The 19060-nt window shown below is 40.9% G+C and overlaps 1 protein-coding gene across 11 annotated transcripts in view; it reads left to right on the plus strand.

Moving 5' to 3' along the window:
• HDAC4 (histone deacetylase 4) overlaps nt 1-19060 on the plus strand; it is a 469205-nt gene that overhangs the window by 95464 nt on the left and 354681 nt on the right. The window lies entirely within an intron of this gene.

Genomic DNA, 19060 nt, shown 5'->3' on the forward strand with positions numbered 1-19060 from the left:
GAATTATTTACTTGAGTAGCAAAATACCAAAGCAGGAACAAGTGAGTGTGTTCCCCCGATATGATCTGAAAGAGGCTGAAAATGTCACAATTACAAGAAAGCCATAAAAGGGGAGAATAGGGCAGCTGGTTTAAAAAGTCCACAATGCGACTTGAACATTTAATGTGACTGGTACAGGGAGCTTGCAACCCTGGAAAGACATAGCTCAAATCTGAAGAAAAGCAAACATAGTGTCAGCATGAGTTAAAATAGAACAGTAGAGCAGGGATTCTTGCAACAAATTTCTTGGTGGCCTCCAAGTGCAGCCACCAGCTCTTGGTGATGGCTGCTCTCACAAATCCATCTCTCTGTCCCTGCCTCCCCCAGCCCTTCATTGAGATTCTGCCCTGGGGAAGGTGGGTTGGGAACTCTCCGGTCGCCTGTGAAGTTCCAGGCTCCCTGTGCTCTTGGCAGGTGGGAGCGGGTGAGCTGCCCAGGGGAGTGTCGCAGTGACTGAATGCTGCGGCTGACTCCACTGACACGAGCTGCCTCCAGCGCCATGCACACCAGCCCCACGTTTCCAGAGGTGCTGCCCAGAGTCCCCCGAGGAGGCTGCGCGTGGTGCAAAGCGCTGATTCCTGCTGGCAGTGCTAGTGCAAACACTAAGGCAGCACATCTCACTGCTCTTGGTAACAACAATTCAGGACCAACAGTTGGGTGCTGCAGGGAGGGGCTTCCTCCCCACAAATCTTCGCCCATCCTTTGGAGGCTGTCATGGCCACACACAAAAATCTGCTGGCGGCCACATTTAAGAAACGCTGCACTAGACAGCTCAGTCCAAAGAGATGTAGATCTGCTGGAAGTGCACAAAACCCATATGGAGACTAAGCAATACAGCAGTGTCTCATCCTTTGGCAAAGAGCCATTGTGAGATGAATAACTTCTCTGACCATCGGTTCTTATTTTTGAAACCAGCTGATGTTTCTATCTGGACACATAGTACAAATCTGTTTATATACTTCTAAGTCTTATATTCTTGGATTTTAAATGAGTGCTAACATGACTCATATCTGGAGCTAACAATCAAAAACACTAACATTCAAGTGGTCGTGAATATCCCATTGCTTATATGCCCCTGGCAACTTCAATTAAAGTTGGAGTATGTCGACTTAGGAATTGCCGATGCTACTGGTATTGGAACACCTGATAGCTGTAAAAATACAGCTAAAACCAAAGAATTAAATTGCCAGAATGAAATCTGTTCTGCTTCAATGCAATAATAAACTAACTAACAAGCAGGAAAGTTAAACTGGGGGAGATTTTCAAAGACACAGATGGCTGTTAAGTGCCTAACTCCCTGAAAGTCTATTGTAGTTAAGTGGCTCACTGCCATTTGCTTTTGAAAATCTCCCCTTGTTGTTCTTGCAGTTTAGAACATGTGACAGCCAATGGAGGCATGTACCAAATTCTAATTTGTTCAAAAAATTTAGTGTAAGTGGCAGATGGCAGAATGAGTGACTTTCCATTTCCTGTCTTTTTATGCTTAACCAGCCTCTAGGTCTTACGAGCATATAAAATGTAAAATCTACACAAAGATGTATACTGTACAGAGACGCAGTGCCACATACAAGCTGAAAGAAACTCAGTTGCAGTATTTGAAGCAGATGAACAAATATTGAAAAGGAATGGTTTAAAATTGAGAACTTTTCCAGTTAATGGCCATTGTTTTGCCTTGAAATGGTGACAATCGTCAAAGGACGAGAAACTGATGTGGAAATCTGCTCAAGCAGTGAGAATTTAGCCCTGTGAAGAAGGGAGATGTGCTTCTGCATCCCTTCAGTCAGGAATAAAAAGTAGTGGGGAAAATGTTTTTCTTGGGGACTTCTTTTGTCACTGAAGTAAGCAGATAACTCTCTGGAATACCGAGTAGCTCTGAGTAAGAAAATATCCTTTTTACATAATCAGTTTGGAGTAGAACTGCACTTAGTTTGAGCTACAGGGGAACTTTTTTGATGGCTTCTGCCAAGCTAGCCACAAAGGAGAGCTCTAATTTATAGGAAGCTCTTGGTCTGGTGAGGGCTGTTGTCTTCCTGTGGATAACATCAGAAGGAAGCCCTTGGTGAATGGACAGTTAAAAGTAATCAAGTGTGTAGGTAAGAGAATCTCCCTGCGTGCATAATTTAAAGGTTATGAAATAGATTTTTTTTTTCGTGCTTGTTCCACAACTTTGCATCCTTTTTTGGAATATTTATAAGCTTACTTCTGAAACATACCGATTTTTGTTTTGCAGTTGTAATGAATGTCAGAACATTTCTTCTTGCTTGTCATGATCCATTTTTGTTTGCAGCCAATTTTGATTTGTCCTTGACTTTGAAACTGTAATAAACCTAAAAGCACTAGGAACTGTCTTAGTTAAAGATTGATACAAGTGAAATTGGCTTGTAGACTTTGACAGTTTATCATAATACTATTAAGGTGCCACTGTAGTCTGTTTCTACTGAAATGTGGGTTTAACTCTGAGCCTTTTAAACTCAGTAGGAAAGGATGCCGCTGATGTCTATTTGCTGTGGAAAAAGATGAAATCTTGCTATTTTATGAAGGTGTAATAGTAACATAATGTACTAAATATCTCATCATTTGAAGTGCTGACTTACTAGTGGATTTCAAAGAGATTCCACATAGTCTTCGCCATGGGGGCTTTTTCTTTGTCCTTTTGTGAAAGAGATACTAAACAGTGTCTTATCTGATAGTGTTCTATCAATGCACTTAAGGTTTATTGGTACTAGTTTGAGATTACATATAACATGCTTGTGAGTAACTCCCTCAAGCTTTATACCAGACTAAGTGTGCTGAACTGATTTGCAAAATACCATGTAGCAGCTCACCCACAAAGCCATGCATATATTTCCCATGGTGGGTGGGACACACACACACTCCCCATCCAGTCAATTGCCACCAGTAAAGATCGTAGTTCCTCTATGCAAACTTTAACACATGCAACCAGTCAAAAGGCTCTATTTTCACCTCTCTCATCCAGGTAGCTATGCCAGCTTCTCTAGTTCTCAACAGTCTTTCTCCTGATTTTTTGAGGAGAGGCAGATCAAACAAGCTTCCATTCTGAGATCGTTTTTGCCTCATATTTTTACCACTTTCTCAGTGTGTCTTACTCTAGTAATTTGGGCAGTATGCTTGGAAAAGAGGGACAGAGAAGGATAGGTTAGTGGTGCACCATTTTTGGTACCACTAGGCAGACCACCATAGCAGGATAACTTTGTTCTAATTACAAAGGCTTCTAGGCTCACTTAAATGACAGGTGGCTTCCAGTGATCGTTTGAAGAGGTCGAATGGCATGGCTTCAGAGCACGTGTGCATCTTTCACACAGGGATCTCATTGTTCTGTGAATAGTGAGCCTCACAACATTGCACATGTAGGGTATTGCGGATACAAAGTGGGTTTCAGCCTATGTTTGTTTTGTGCATTTGTGTATGGGCTCCATCTGGTATATATTGATCTGTGGCTTGTGCTTTGGTGGATCATTCATTTGACAGATATTAAGGAAGTGAATGGGGAACAGTTTGGTCTACAACTTCTAATGGGGTAGTAGATGGGATATTCTTGTGTCTCTCTTTTGGAAGAGAACAGATGTATTGATCTCTGATAAGCCCTGGAAGGGTAGGGGAGGTTTGGGTTTCTGGTGTAAGCTAATATGTAATGTCTTTCCTGAGAGGAGAGAGACTTCTTGTGCGCTCAATCTTTGTATTTATAAATGTATTACTCTGAGCATTCATAGAGTGCAGATGTCCAAAAAAAGATACCCAGGGCTTTGAAAAACTAAGTCATTGGTGAATGGGATGTTGTCACAGATAAGCTTAAGAACCAGGATAGTCTGCTTCTGAATAAATTAAGCTTTCATCACTTTAAAAAAAAATCAATGTAGCTTCTATGGATGTGAAGAGAACTTCCCAAACATGAACATAATATATACTAATGCAGCGCCATCTTCTCTGCTCTGCAGACAGAGCTCTGGTGCCTCTGCAACTGCTCATAGCTTTGTCGAGATGCAGGAGAATGAGAATTAAATAAATGTTTGTTTTCTCATCCATTGGCGGAGATCTAGCTCCAGTTGTATATTCTCTGCTCCCTCAACTAATGAATGCAGAGAATCAGGGTGTTTTTATTGGAAGGGATCTTCTTGATTGAGTTCAGGGAATTGGGTGCTAGGAAGAGAGGGCACAGCATCCACCAGCAATGCAATGATTCCTCTAGGTCTGAGTACTACTCCTTATATAGATAACAGGTGTATTTTGGATATGACAGTCAACATGTCTGATAGGATTTTCATAATAACCAGGGATGACAAAATCAGCCCTATCCCAGAGAGAGATTCTCCTGTCCTACATGGAACTAAGATTCCTACCTGTATGTGCACTGCCAACCAAGGGGAGATAAACACCAAGACTTAATGTGATAGAAGTTGGATTAGCAGAGTGGATCCTATACCCAGAACTATTTTACTCCATTGTAAGACAACTTATTGGGCTGGTGATGGAACTCTTTGCATCTTGAAACAATAAATAAAGTGCCCTGTGCCCTCTCTGTGTCAGGACCCAGGATGGATGTTAAGTGGCGAATGACCTCTTCTGAAGCTGGGCAAGGTCCCCACAATATCTATCTTGTTGTCCTGGGAGCAGGTGGGAAGGATAGGAACAAGAGAGCAGCAGTGATGTTTGTTCTTTTCTCTCTGAAGAGGCTATGGCTCTCAGGTTTGATTAACCTAGTATTGGATCCTTGGATGTGTCTATCTCAGAGAAAGTCTGTTATTGCAAGGCGAGTCCTCCATCCAGGACCATACCAATTAAAAACCCATACTTGGGTGAAGTCATTATTTCTCTCATGTGCCTCAGACAACAATTTGCACTACCCAGCAGAACAAGTCCTAAGTTCATAGTTTTAATTACCATGTTAAACCAGTGAAACACAGCTTTGCGTTCCTCCAAGTACCCCTTTATTATGGGGGTATAAGTGTGCTAGCAAAAAGAACCAGTCTCTGTATTCTGATGTTCTCGGCATGTTCTTAAAAAAAGGAGTTTTATATCAATGCAAATGTTAAATACTTCCTTGGGGCAGCAACCTTATCCCAAGCCTGGAAGGTTATAGAGCATGATCTTCGGAACCTCATTCTGCTCTTTACAGCACTGCCCAGATTGAACCTCTGCAGGAGGCCTCATTATATTTCCGATCCATTATAGTACGTCTCCCAGTGGCTGCTGTCTCCATCAGACAACTTTTTTTATGTGACGTTATGGTTATCTTAGAGAAAGCACTGGTTATTTGTATTTTTAATTTAGACAGTTAGTCCTTACCGTTGTCATAACATTAATTCCCATAGTAAATTCAGTAAATACTTCTTCAAATAAGTATTATGGCCCAGTCCTTGGGATCATTGACAATCTCAGGACAGAGTAGACGTGTCTCCTGTATTGAGATCTTCTGGACAGCCATTATTTCACCAAATTCTGCGTGTTGGTCGTTCAGTTTTAGCCAGTGCCATTTCTTTTCTTTTGGGAGAAGATGGAAGAGATTTCGAGATATAATCTAGCTCCTTTTGAATGTCCATACTCAGTGATCCTACTTCCCAGTGTGGAGGCACACTGCTACGAAAATCCCATTGGAACCGATTGGTGGACCTTAATATTAAAAAAAAAAAAAAAAAAAAAAAAGGGAAAATGTACCTGTGATTATCTGCAAACTTCCTTTCTTCAAGTAATAAAGTCCACAGATCTACCCAGGAGGGAAATTTGTAATCCAGAATAGAAATGAATATTGACATCGAAGGATTAAAGTTTTTGTTTTTAGGTGAAATTCAACATGTTCTCCACTGGGTGAAGTTATTGTGCTTTTCCCTCAAATTACATTTTAACACAGTCTGTAAATTAGGAAAGTAGATTTTAATTTTCCTGGTTGTGGAAATAATCTCAACTGGATGGAACTTCAGGAGGTGGGTCGTTCCCCTGCTGTCAGTGACAGGCAGGTCTGGTTCTGCCCCTGAGCTGCAAGCAGGTTGAAGTACCCATCGAAACAGATGGGTAACAGAGCTGTGGATCTTATTGCTTGATGAAAGGCAACTTTCAGGTAAGCAGGGATAGATTTTCCTATTCACACAGCAGGATGAAATCAAGATATATTATGCAAATCATGGTTTGAAAATTATGATTTTCACCAGCTCATAACTGCAAATCTGAAAGGTATTTTATGCCCCTGGACTCCAGCACTTATCCGTCTGCCAAACTTCAGAATCCTGCTGCAAACTGCAGAGAAGTTCCCTTCAAAGAAATTAATGCAAGAATTTTTATGATGCAAAGTGTTAAGCAACCTGTTGCTTCTCTCCTTATACAGTAGGGATATAGTTGAACTCTTGAGTCCTGATCCAGCAAAGCACTTAAAAACGTGGTTAACTTTAAAATACATGGAGTCCTATTGAGGGACAACTCACGTGCTTAAACTCATGTTTTAATTGCTTTGCTGGATTGAGGGTTTGATTCTGTTTTGTCTTTATATATAAACCCCTACAATAACAAATCTCTCTCCAGTGCATGCATATGTATATAGATCACATTTAGTGCTGACCACTATACAGTCAGTTGCATTTATCATGTATCTTTGACTACCTCCACATGCTGCTTTCTGCCCAGTAATCCATCTATTTATTATTCCAAATCTGTGTAGCAACAGCCACCTTTTAAAAAAATACAACAAAAACAATCCTGTCCCCCAGATCCTTACATCTTCTTATCCCAAATGTGAATTTTCCCCACAAAAAATACTCCTGAGATCCAGGACTTGATCTTACACTAGTGATTGGTTTAAGATTTGATAGTTTGCAATCCTGCAAAGCTATCAGTTGGCATCTTACAACATGGAAAAGAGGGAAATTTTTCAGATTGGGAAACATGGCACTTGCTTCCAGAGGTCAGTCTAGTGATCTCTTCCATGCTGAAATACAGAAAGAGACATTTTGGAAAGTAAATGAGATTTAAATGCATAACTTTAATAATCTAAATTAAGAGCAGAAGTAAAATGCTTCTGTAATATGATTTTTAATGTGACAACATAACTTTTTAAATGCAAATTGAACAGCAGGTTTACCCTAAATGTATTCAAAGAAGATTTATAACAGTAATTTTAAATCCCGACTCTAGTCCAGTCAATAAAGCCAGTCCTCCTCATTTCTACAAAAGAAATGCATGGAAACTGATTAGATACTATATTCTTCTTGTGTTGTGCACAATCATATGCAAAACCTTCGAACAGCTGTATTTGCTGAACATCTTTACAAAATTTACCTACAGTTTCAAGTTAAAGGCTTTGCAGCTGCTAGCATTTTTCCTGTTCAATAGCAGCTGTTGTATTGGCAAGCCCATTTTTATCATGGGAGATGCTAGCAGAGTGAGAATGAATCCGAAACAACTGTTTGTAATCCATGCTATATAGATCAATTACCATGAAAACAAGTCACTCCAAGGTGCATGTCTGCTGCAAACAGTTAACTATTTCACTCTATAAATAGCACTAACGTTATACAACATTGTCTTCCAAGAAGTGTAAGCTAAATGTCTTGTACCATGAGAGCATAAGAAGAAAAATATTAAACCATTCTGTGAAGTTGAACCACTTTCCCTAGTATTCTGGGAGTAAATGGCATGAAAGGGTAGCCACACAAATTTATCTACTTATGAGAACACTCTGAGTACCGTTCCCAGACCTGAAGAGCTCTATGTAGCTCAGAAGATTCTCTTTCACCAGCAGAAGTTTGTCCAATAAAAGAGATTACTTTCACCCACTTTGTCTCACTTATAAGAACAGTGTTTATCTTGCACAGTAATATACCACTAATAGCAATGTCCTGTATAAAAACATGATCGGTACCTGCTGCTCTTCAGCAGTTTAAGTAAGCTTCCATCCAAAACTCCTATGACAGTCCTTTCCAACATTTTATTGAAGAGCCCAGATACTTCAATCGATTGATTTTGTTTAAACATTCAGCATCAGGGACTTTTTGGTCCCATTGCTAACTCACTTAAAATAACACTTGAGGATTCATTCTAAACAATTAGAGAATTTCCAATCTGTTACTGTATTCCAGTTAATTTATTTGCTATTAGTTTATTAGAGAGAAAAATATTTAGTTACCTTATCAGCTATACAAGGTATAGTAGAGTTGTGACACTACAGACAGCTGTATGTGTACATGCTGTTATCAGTTTCTTTTTAATCACTTCATCCCATCTTTCTTCAAATAGTTTAGTTACAGATAGTTAGACAGGTAGTAAGTCGTTCCATTTCTTAAATCTCTTATTCTTGTGACAGGTTTCAGAGTAGGAGCCATGTTAGTCTGTATCCGCAAAAAGAAAAGGAGGACTTGTGGCACCTTAGAGACTAACAAATTTATTTGAGCATAAGCTTGCGTGAGCTACAGCTCACTTCATCGGATGCATGCAGTGGAAAATACACCCACTGTATGCATCCGATGAAGTGAGCTGTAGCTCACGCAAGCTTATGCTCAAATAAATTTGTTAGTCTCTAAGGTGCCACAAATACTCCTTTTATTCTCGTGAATCACACTTTCTTTAGAGAGACTTTTTTGGAACCAGAGTAATGAAATGTAATGTAATGAAATATACATATTGGAGACTGTCGCAAGGACTCTGAGGAGGTATATTTTTCCTGATTTATTGAAAATAAGCACATTTCCTTAACGCTATATGAGGAATTTCTTAACACTGCTCCACACCTGGAACCTCAATCCTTATTACAAAGTCCCAAAAAAGATCAGATAGATCCAGTCTGAATCTCACCTACTTGCTATATTGCAAGACATTTCTGATTGATTAAAGCTTTTCCACCATAACCAGAATGATGCTTATAACTGTCCATCCCTTTCTCAACACCCCCGCCCCCCTCCAAAAAAAACCCAAAAAACCCAAATGAAAAAACAACCCTTAGCCCAGGCAGATCTTCCTATCACCACACAGAAGAGGAGCTGAAGCCCTTATGAAGTTTATTAGGGACTTTGCTTTGCCAATCTTCTGAGAAAGATGCCCAGGTGTCATGTAATGGACACTAGTACAAAACCCTAGGACGAATATGTAGTTGCAATAGCTTTAGCCTCAGTTTTCTAACATCAGCCCAAAAAGCTTTTAATTTTTTAATTAAAAAAGCTTTTTAATTTCCCCATAAAATAGGAAGATGGTTCCCTATACCATGTAATTCATCCACCATTTTGTTTGTTGTTGTATATTGTGATGTGCAACAAATTGGACAGAAACCTTCACAATTTAATAAGGTCCCACCAAGTCTTATCATTGAGGGGTAAAAAGCCATCAGTGCTTGACTGCCACACTTATGTTTGTGTTTGATAGACCTGATTATGTGATAAAAATGTTTTATTGACTTTACTTTTAAATGTCTCCATTGAAACCACAAGAGTTATCCAGGTAATTCCAAATGAGTGCCAATAAAACCTTCTAGTCACAATGTTTGCTCTGTATATGCCATACTTTTCTGAAAAACAATTTAAAAAATACTTCAGAGTTGAAAAAAAATTCCTGTCAATTTTTCTTACATCTTGGCACCTGTAGTCAGATGCCTTGGTTACCACTGTGGAGGACTCAAAGGAGAGTCAATTAAAGATGTAAAACCTTCCTAGAAAAGCTTTTCTGGTTCACATTTAGTGGGACAATGCAGATTCTTTACATTGAAAAAAAAATAAATTAAAAACTTAAACATTTTAATAGATTTCTCTTAGGGTTTGTAAAACACTTTTTTTGTTTATAAATACCCTAATATTGGTACTGAACTACTTGACAATCTCAAAATAAGCTTAAAAATTGAAATACTCTGAAAACTTTCAGATATCACTATGCACAGTGAAGCTTTTATAGCGAATATCTTTTCACACACAATTCACAGTATGTCCATCTAGAATGCAGAAACTTTGCTGGGGAAACTAGGTAGAGTGGCTCAAATTTGCTGTATTTATGGAGAGAACTGTATTAAGTGTTCCTGAATCATGTTAAAGGCTTTCTCAGATTAAGAAAGGAAACCCAATCTCTGATATCCTGGAAAGAGCGAGACTCTGAAAATAATGACTGCATGAACATCGCCAGATTGTGGTTTATGAAAGAAAAATATACCACTAAGATGTTCTAAAGGCAAAGAAATGTGAGAAATGGGGAAAAACAAACAAACAACTGTTTGAATCCCAGTCCCAAGGTAAGTTTGAAGAATACTGGACTTTAGCTAACATGTTCTAGCATGCAAGAAACCAGAACTAATAGCTACAATGCTTATCCAGAATGGATTAGAATTGTCCATGCACCTATCTGCTAAAATTATTTTCCAACATTTGCTTATATACTTCTGTAGCATAATATACTGAACACCAGGACCTGTATTTACATATAGCTATGCCAGACCAAAAATATGCCTTCCCACCTGGATTATAGTAGGACAGTAGCAGTGCTGTGGTTAAGCATGAGACTAGGATACTGCTTATCCATTCTTGTCAAAGTCCTCACAGGCTTGCTGGGTTTTTCTTGAAAACTTGTGCTTCATGATGTCCAGAGTAGGATTAGTGGTCCAAATGTTGAGGCTGTTTGAACAAAATCTTTCTGAGAGTCTCTTCCTCCCTCAAATAAAATAAAATAAACATTTTATATCATGTGACATCAAAATCTTACCATTCTTATAACAGATTTTTGTGTATGCCTGGGGCTTATTGTGGCTCTGATTCTCTTCAAACTAATGTCACTGGTTTGGGATTGATTTCTGCTAGTGTCCAGCACCCATGGCCCTTTGGGAAGCAATATTTAAAAAGTTAGTCTGGGTAAATCCTGGGATCCGCAGTTTGGCGTCGGCAGAGATGATGAGCCAGAGAGAGTTGCTTGCACATGTGTAAACCAGAGTGTTTGCAGGTAGCCTGCCATCAGAGTAGGTGGGTGGCTCAAAGTGACATGTTGTGGCCATTGAACCCAAGGAAAACCCATTTACTGGAAGTTTGATTCCTTTTGTTTGCATATTTTAGAGTGTATGTTGTGCACCTTAGTTGCTCTCTAACTGCATTCTTCTGCAGGGCCTCTCCTTAGAAATGTGTCCTGATAGCAAAGTTTCTGGTTTTCAAAGTGCCTTAAAATCCACATGCATACTTGGATTTTTACTTTGTGAGTATTGTCAAGGGGAAAAAATAATTTATATAAATAGAAGGAAGATGAAATACTGTTAAGTAGCAGCATTAGGGTAAGGCCTCATGCTCCTCCCTCATCTTCTGAACAATGAGACTGGTTGTGATTGGGAAAAAAAGCAAGTATCTGACTCTCTTCATTGTCAGCATGTTCAGAAAGGTTGCATAGCACTAGGAATCCCACCTGTAATAGAGGGCCCTATTCTAAGGGCTGGTGTGATGCTGACATTTAATAATGTGTTGCCATGATCCTATTATGTTTATCATGAAAAATGTACATAGAGAACAAATGTCAGCTTCCTACAGTAATCCATCCAATCTACACAAACCAAGGGCTCACATCTATCCGTTTCATCCTTCAGTACTGTAGTTATTGGAAAAAGGGGTCTGAAGGAAATTTTAGACACTTGGAAAAATGCTAGTCACATGGTCTCTTAAAAATGGTTGTTAAATCTCAAATGATATCTCACCCAAAAACTGGTATTAAAAAATCAAGCAGTGAACAAACAGTTTTTTTAGATGATGATGTAACCCCAAGGGCAATTGCTGTAGCCCCTTTTCACCCCTGTGAAAGTGGGAATCCTGGTGCAGTCTTACCTGAGGTGGTGCTACTGCCAAAAAGACATTGCTACTCAAGGTAGAGTGACTGCTGCAGATGGAATCGTTCAGTCAAGGGGCTCCTCAGGCACAGACCCTTCCCTTTTCTCCCTATCCGTAAGGAGCTGATTTGAATCAAAGTGCTTTAAAATCCATATCCGCTGGGGGAATGTCTGGAAAATTGGTATTCCGCAACATGGGTTGGGACAGACTTTGGGAGATGGCAGCCGAGACCAACCCATTCGGATGAATGGGTTAGTTCACACCTCTGAGTGATTGTGCATTTTGGATGTATTCATCTCCAAGAGGTGTTCTCATTCATCTGACCCCATCCCATTGAGGTGCATGAGCCACTTCACAAGGCCTTCTAGAAAGGAACATAGACAGGGTGCCAGAATTCGGTCTCCTGCTTAGCTAACTACCATTTAATATGGGATAGGTGTATTGCCATACTATGGGCTTGTCTACACTGGCAAATGTTTGCAGTTTGAGCGCAAAGATCTGCTTTACTGCGCAGAAATGTACACATTGCCAAGCCACTTTGTGCACAGAAATTCCTCAGTTGCAGTGCTGCAAAAAAACCACGTCAATGAGTCATAAGGCTATTTGCACAGAGGCTCCAGCGCTCTATTGCCAGTGTAGACACTTGATTGCTTTCTGTGCTGTAATTGGCCTCTGGAGCTGTTCCGTAATGCCTCAAGTGACCACTCTGCTCATTGTTTTGAACTCAGCTGCCCTGGAGACATGGACCCCTTCCCTTTCAAAGCACCCTTTCTGACAGCCCTTGCATGCTGTGCTGACCTGCTCCGGGACACAAAGCAAACCATTAATGTGGAATGCTTGTGCTGTTGAACAGAGGGAGGGATGGGAGTGTGTGTGTGTGTGTGTGTGTGTGTTTGTGTGTGAGAGAGAGAGAGGGAGGGAGTGAGGTGGGGACTGATGTCGAGGTTTCCCCCTCCCCCTGCCTCAGGACTGGTTGCTTCCTGCCACTCTCTGAACTTACAAGACAGCATGCTGACGCACTGTCTCTCTTCCCACCCCTCCGTATACACACTCCTGTCACACGATCTCCCTCCCCTGCACTTCAGTTGAAAAGCAGCTGGCAATGTAGTCGGATGCCCATGGAACAATGGGATTGGGAAACCTGCATCAGGTGACACTGTGCCTGCCCCATGAGGCATTGCAAACCCTTCCCAAAGCAGCCTGCGGCCAGTTGCACAGTGGGATAGCTACCACAATGCACTGCTCTCTTTGCCGTTGCAAGAGCTGCTAATGTGGATGCGCAAGCAGCAGAGTGTGGACATGCAACAACGATTTAATTCCAGCGTTTTAATAAAAGTGATATAACTTGTGGTGCAGAAACTTGCCAGTGTAGACATACCTTATGTAAACCTTTTAAAGCTGTCTCTTCTGTTAAAGGAGAACTTTAATATCGTATCTTACTTTGAGGTAACTCTGCCTGTATTATTATATTTTCTTGATTTCTAATTCTCCCGGGGAAGTGTTAGAGATACTTGCAAATAGGCTATAATTTGTATGCTGTGCTTTTAAACTCCTTCCAGTAATATTATCCAAAATACTTAAAATGAAAATAAGCCTACTTTATTTTCTGCGTAACAGCCGTGTTAGTCTGTATTCGCAAAAAGAAAAGGAGGACTTGTGGCACCTTAGAGACTAACCAATTTATTAGAGCATAAGCTTTCGTGAGCTACAGCTCACTTCTTCAATGCATCTGAAGAAGTGAGCTGTAGCTCACGAAAGCTTATGCTCTAATAAATTGGTTAGTCTCTAAGGTGCCACAAGTCCTCCTTTTCTTTTATTTTCTGCAGTTCACTCAGCCCGGTCAATGACATTCATTTTGATTCTGTGTTTCTTATTCACAGACCTAGTGTTTAAGTTGCAAATGCTGGTGAACACTGAAAGAGAGTCGAACATTTCTATTACTTTTTAACTGTATCAGTGGTGCATTGTTTGTTTCTTTTAAGGCCGCAATTTGAGAGCTAAAGAAATTTACTATATTGACACAATTTTTGATACTTATTTTCTCTTGGAAATCATCTCGTCCATGAACTTCAAATACTAGCATTCTATTTCCCGCCCCCTTTTAATTTAAGAACATGTTTAGGCTTCCAGCTGTTGAAACGTGCAGACAGTTGCCTGTGGTGTCCTATCTGAAAATCCCTTCCTGTCGTCTCATGGCCAATAAAGAAGAAGTGATCTGTTGTTTGGAGAGCACAGCTGAAGTTTCATCTTGCCAGATTTTTGGGCAGCAGTGTAACTGTTAAGAATGCATGCTCTCCCCCCCCCCCCCCAACCCCCGCCATACTAGATGGAACACTTCTCTACTTGCGCAAGCAAACCAGTAACTCAAAGCTACTCACACAATATAGCTAAAGATTCAAACTTAAAAACAAAATATGGAGCTTCTTAAATCTAGGGCATCCCACAGAACTCTTCCATTTCTGGTTATTGGAAAAAACTTTTGTTTCTATCTTTCACCAACAGAAGTTGATCCAATAAAAGATATTGCCTCGCCCACCTTGTGTGTAAATGTTCTGGGGCCAACATGGCTGCAACACTGCAAGCAACTTTAGTTTCTGGGACTGTTTTATAAAGGACCTTGTTCTAATATTCCAGTTCCCTTGTAGGCCCTAGCCTTGCTTTCGTTTGTAGTTGCTCTCCTGATGTATGGACTGTAGAAAGAAGGCCTTTATGGACTTTGTGGATACTTTAATGGCTTAAAAAGGTTAAACTGTTTTTTGTACAGCCTGGTATTGTTTAGGTTGTTTGACTATTTCTTGCCATTTCTCAACATGAACATGTAGTCAGTCTGATTATTGGCTTCTTGGTCTCCTTTCCAGTTCATAGAATCACAGAATCATAGAATATCAGGATTGGAAGGGACCTCAGGAGGTCATCTAGTCCAACCCCCTGCTCAAAGCAGGACCAATCCCCAACTAAAGCATCCCAGCCAGGGCTTTGTCAAGCCTGACCTTAAAAATATCTAAGGAAGGAGATTCCACCACCTCCCAAGGTAACACATGCCAGTGTTTCACCACCCTCCTCGTGAAAAAGTTTTTCCTAATATCCAACCTAAACCTCCCCCACTGCAACTTGAGACCATTACTCCTTGTTCTGTCATCAGCTACCACTGAGAACAGTCTAGATCCATCCTCTTTGGAACCCCTTTCAGGTAGTTGAAAGCAGCTATCAAATCCCCCCTCATTCTTCTCTTCTGAAGACTAAACAATCCCAGTTCCCTCAGCCTCTCCTCATAACTCATGTGTTCCAGACCCCTAATCATTTTTGTTGCCCTCTGCTGGACACTCTCCAATTTTTCCACATCCTTCTTGTAGTGTGGGGCCCAAAACTGGACACAGTACTCCAGATGAGGCCTCACCAATGTCAAATAGAGGGGAACGATCACATCCCTCGATCTGCTGGCAATGCCCCTACTTATACATCCCAAAATGCCATTTGCCTTCTTGGCAACAAGGGCACACTGTTGACTCATATCCAGCTTCTTGTCCACTGTAACCCCTCGGTCCTTTTCTGCAGACCTGTTGCCTAGCCATTCGGTCCCTAGTCTGTAGCGGTGCATGGGATTCTTCCGTCCTAAGTGCAGGACTCTGCACTTGTCCTTGTCCTTGTTGAACCTCATCAGATTTCTTTTGGCCCAATCCTCCAATTTGTCTAGGTCCCTCTGTATCCTATCCCTGCCCTCCAGCGTATCTACCACTCCTCCCAGTTTAGTGTCATCTGCAAACTTGCTGAGGGTGCAATCCACACCATCCTCCAGATCATTAATGAAGATATTGAACAAAACCGGCCCGAGGACCGACCTTTGGGCCACTCCACTTGATACCGGCTGCCAACTAGACATGGAGTCATTGATCACTACTCGTTGAGCCTGACAATCTAGCCAACTTTCTATGTACCTTATAGTCCATTCATCCAGCCCATACTTCTTCACAGTTCACAGGCCTCATCAGTTAATTTATACAATTGTGTCCTGTATCTGAATGATGTTTTAAGGTGACTAACCAAGAAAGGGAGGAGATGTGACTGCTCCAATTATGTAATTTAAGATTTGTTTTAATTGCTTTTTTTAATGCCCCTCTAACACATCTGTCTCTTCATTGTCTAGGGGCTGGTGTGCACTCGGCAATTACATCAGCATAGCTTTGTCTCTTGGGAGTGTAAAAAATGCATGCCCCTAGAGGTATAGCTATGCTGTTCTGCCTCCCAGTGTAGACAGAAGAATTCGTCTGTCAACCTAGCTACTGTCTCTTGAGAAGGTGGATTATCTGTGCCAATGGGGAAATCCCTCCTGTTAGCATAGGGCAGTGGTAATCAATTATTTTTTGTCAGGGTCCAAATTTCTTGGTCAAGGTCCAGACTCCCGAGAAAATAATACAAAAATAACACTCATGATGATGATAATAAGTAAAAGATTTTATGGTCCATTCAAAAGCGTCTGGCAGTCCAGATTTAGCCCGCAATCCGCCTGTTGTCTACCTCTGGCGTAGGTAATGTCTACACTGAAGTGCTACGGTGGTGCAGATAAGGCCATGTCTATACTCCTGCTTCTGTCGGCAAAACTTATGTCCCCAAGGGGTGTGAAAAAAACACATTCCGGAGCAATGCAGGTTTCGCCGGCGTAAGTGGTAGTATGCCCAGTGCTATGTTGACTGGAGAGCTTTCTCCTGTCACCATGGAGCAGTTACATGAGTGATCTTGGAGCAGTGCAACTGCAGTGGTACATCTGTGCTGCTGGAAGCTCGCTGGTGTAGACATGGCCTTAGTGTAGCCATACCCTAATAGTTGAGTAATATAGTCTCATCCTACTGCCCTAAGGGTTTGTCTGAAACCTCTCCACTGGTTGAGGTTTGTCACTTCCTTATACTGGCACAGGTATCTTGAAACTATTAATATCTTTATGCAGTTTTGATGACATACGAGGAAGGTTTGAACTGCTTATTTTAAGATGTATTGCTTTAATAACAAATCTGTCAATGCCACACTGAATGAGCTGTTAACCAGAAGAATTTACTCCATTGGTTTAAAAAGTAATTTAGAGGTGTCCTAGATCAGTGGTTCTCAAACTTTTGTACTCGTGACCCCTTTCACATATCAAGCCTTTGAGTGTGACCCCCTGCTTATAAATTAAAAACACTTTTTATATATTTAACACCATTATAAATGCTGGAGGCAAAGTGGGGTTTAGGATGGAGGCTGACAGCTTGCGACCCCCCATGTAATAACCTTGCGACCCCCTGAGGGGTCCCAACCCCCAATCTGAGAATCCATGTCCTAGACGAAGATGCTGTAAAACGTATCTTAGTAAGTTTGTGATTGCTAAACCAGCTAAAGGGATTTAAAACATCGTAGCTATGTATTGTCTTGATAAGCTTTTCATTGTCGGTTCCTAATTTGAAATTATTTATTAGCTGAACAACATTGATATGCTGCCTCTTTATAGTGCAAGTTTTCATTATACCCTTGTCAGCAATTTGTAATGTAAAAAAGTGACAGTATGAAAGGCATTGTAGCTTGGTTAATATGTGAGACTTTTCATAATGACTCTATTCTTTGAAGAGAGATTGCACTCCTGTGTAGGGTATAATTTAAACAATTATGTCATTATCAGGATGTAACATATCTTATGACCTGTCATGGCCTTGTTTTCTCAACATGACCTAGAGATGGTTTTTGCTTTTGGAACTGCAGACCAGCAGTGTCTGAGGATTTTTTTGTTATTTTTTAATGACTTCTGATACCTAAATTCACAAAAAATTTTGGAGAGACCCTTTCCTAAACAGTTGGGAGGGCCAATCTGGGTAAATTGGAACCCCATTAATAATTATATTGTGGCTGAGCATTGTTGGAATCTGCCTCTGTCTATATAATGAAAACCATGTGCTCAGAGAGATTGGATGTTGAAATGGTTTTGCAGTTCCCTTCTTCCTTTAGTAGAGTTGGATTAGTGCAATATTGCATCTACCTCCTGGTATGAAATATCCAACAATGAAACAAATGGGGTACGATGTATTAGCCTTCACTGTATTGTCCTAGCTTAGAACCTGTGTTTCTAAAATAGAATTCAAAGGGATGCTGTCACCTCTAAGGTCACATTTGTCTGAACTGTTTTACCTACTGTTGCCAATTATGTCTTAGAATGGATTGTTAAAATGGAGAGAGATCACTGAAAATATTGTTTTCTGTCTAAATTGTGTTTATTTGGCAGCACTTTATGTATAGTCTGTTCCACTTCTAGTCTCTTTCCTAGCATAATGGCTTCATTCTCGTGCGCTGCTTTGGATGGAGTTCATATATATGCTCTTCCTTGTGCATAGCGAGAGAGTAATTAACAGTAATATGGCACATTGTTGCTCGTTTTGAGATTGGGTCCTGGGAGGATGCCAACTGTAAAAGCTGGGAGGGGAGCTGGGATGTGGTCAGGAGGTTGTTCTCTCCCATGCTTTCTAGATGCTTAAAGGGGAGAAATTTGGGGAGTGGGGCTCCTCATAACTCCTTTCATGGAGCCTAGGAAGGAAACAGTTGGGGACTTTCCACCTCCCTTCCCCCACCATCTCACTTATACATAGAGGGAGGGGAGGAGCAGCAAGATCAAACTGGCTCTCTTCTCTTCCTAGTCTCCCAACACCGTAGGAGTAAGGATTCTATAGGAGGCAAGTGATGTGCAAGAGGACCAATCGGTTTCATCTTCCTTGCTGTGCCCTATGTAGAGCCATGATAGAGGAGCACTAAAAAGGGACAGGAAGAATATCTCCTCCTTGGAGCTGGTTAGGCGTGTAGGAGATCCACTCATCTAGGCATCTGTAGAGCCAGACAGGAGTAGCTGCACCTTGGAGTTGGGTCTAATGGTTACTTCCAGTTTCTTTTCTGAGCCTCGTCCACGGCCTGGGGCTCATTGTTCCTGGGTACGCTAGTTGACATGTCCAAGATGCTCTTGGTCCCCTGAAGTTTGTGGGAGAGTGTTTAGAAGTGAAGGGAAAAGGAAGGGTGATGGTGGTTGGTTGTTTTTTAAAGGAGTCAGTGTTGGAGGGAATGAGTTTAAATGGGTTGGGGGTCAGAATTGGTAGCCATCAGGTATACTGTCAGATTTTGATAAAATTTGTAGAAATGAAATGGGCAGTGACACTTAACACCATTGGACACACTAATCTGGCCTGCCAAGTGGTAGAAAAATACTTATACCAAAATTTTATTCTACATGTTTC

This window comes from Lepidochelys kempii, chromosome 11 (assembly GCF_965140265.1).
Source record: "Lepidochelys kempii isolate rLepKem1 chromosome 11, rLepKem1.hap2, whole genome shotgun sequence".
Taxonomy (NCBI): domain Eukaryota; kingdom Metazoa; phylum Chordata; order Testudines; family Cheloniidae; genus Lepidochelys; species Lepidochelys kempii.